We start from the raw sequence: 728 nt of genomic DNA, 5'->3' as shown, positions 1-728 counted from the left end.
CTTGAGAAGTTCGAACTCTGGGGTGCGTGCGAAGAACTATCTCTCCCCAGTCTGCCTGCTCAACGATTCCACGGCCTAGCTCCACGAACCCAGAGAATGAGAGACACAGGGATTTATCCTGGTTCGGGCCACCTTGCGGTGTAATACCCTCACTACTAGGAAAAGGCCTGCTAGTGGCGCACCTGTTTTGCCTACTAATGGCGCACTACAGGTGCGCCACTAGCATCACGCCATTAGAATTTTTTACTAATGGCGCACCACAGGGGCGCCATTAGTATCTGGTATACTAATGGTGCACCAGGCAGTGCGCCATTAGTACATCACATGGTGCGCCATTACTATCTGACTTAGTAATGGCGCACCACATAGAAGTGCGCCATTACTACCATTTTTTTTCAAAAAAAATTCATTTCAAATTTTTTTCGTTTTTTTCTTAATCTCGGGTCACTATGGCTTAATCTTGGGTCAATATGCTTAATCTCAAGTATATTATTTTTCAAATTTTTTCAAATTTTTTTCGTTTTTTTAATATCGGGTCACTATGGCTTAATCTCGGGTCAATATGCTTAATCTCAAGTCAAATCGCACTCCGTGGTCAAACTTCCCGAAAGGTCACCCATCCTCACACTACTCCAGCCCAAGCATGCTTAACTTCAGAGTTCTATCCAACCCCAGCACCAGCTCACTTAACAGGCACTTGTTGATATATCTAGCATATCAATCCTATT

Source organism: Triticum aestivum, chromosome 1D (genome assembly GCF_018294505.1).
Source record: "Triticum aestivum cultivar Chinese Spring chromosome 1D, IWGSC CS RefSeq v2.1, whole genome shotgun sequence".
Lineage (NCBI taxonomy): Eukaryota > Viridiplantae > Streptophyta > Magnoliopsida > Poales > Poaceae > Triticum > Triticum aestivum.
The sequence above is the reverse complement of the archived record's forward strand: the minus strand, read 5'-3'. Positions refer to the sequence as shown.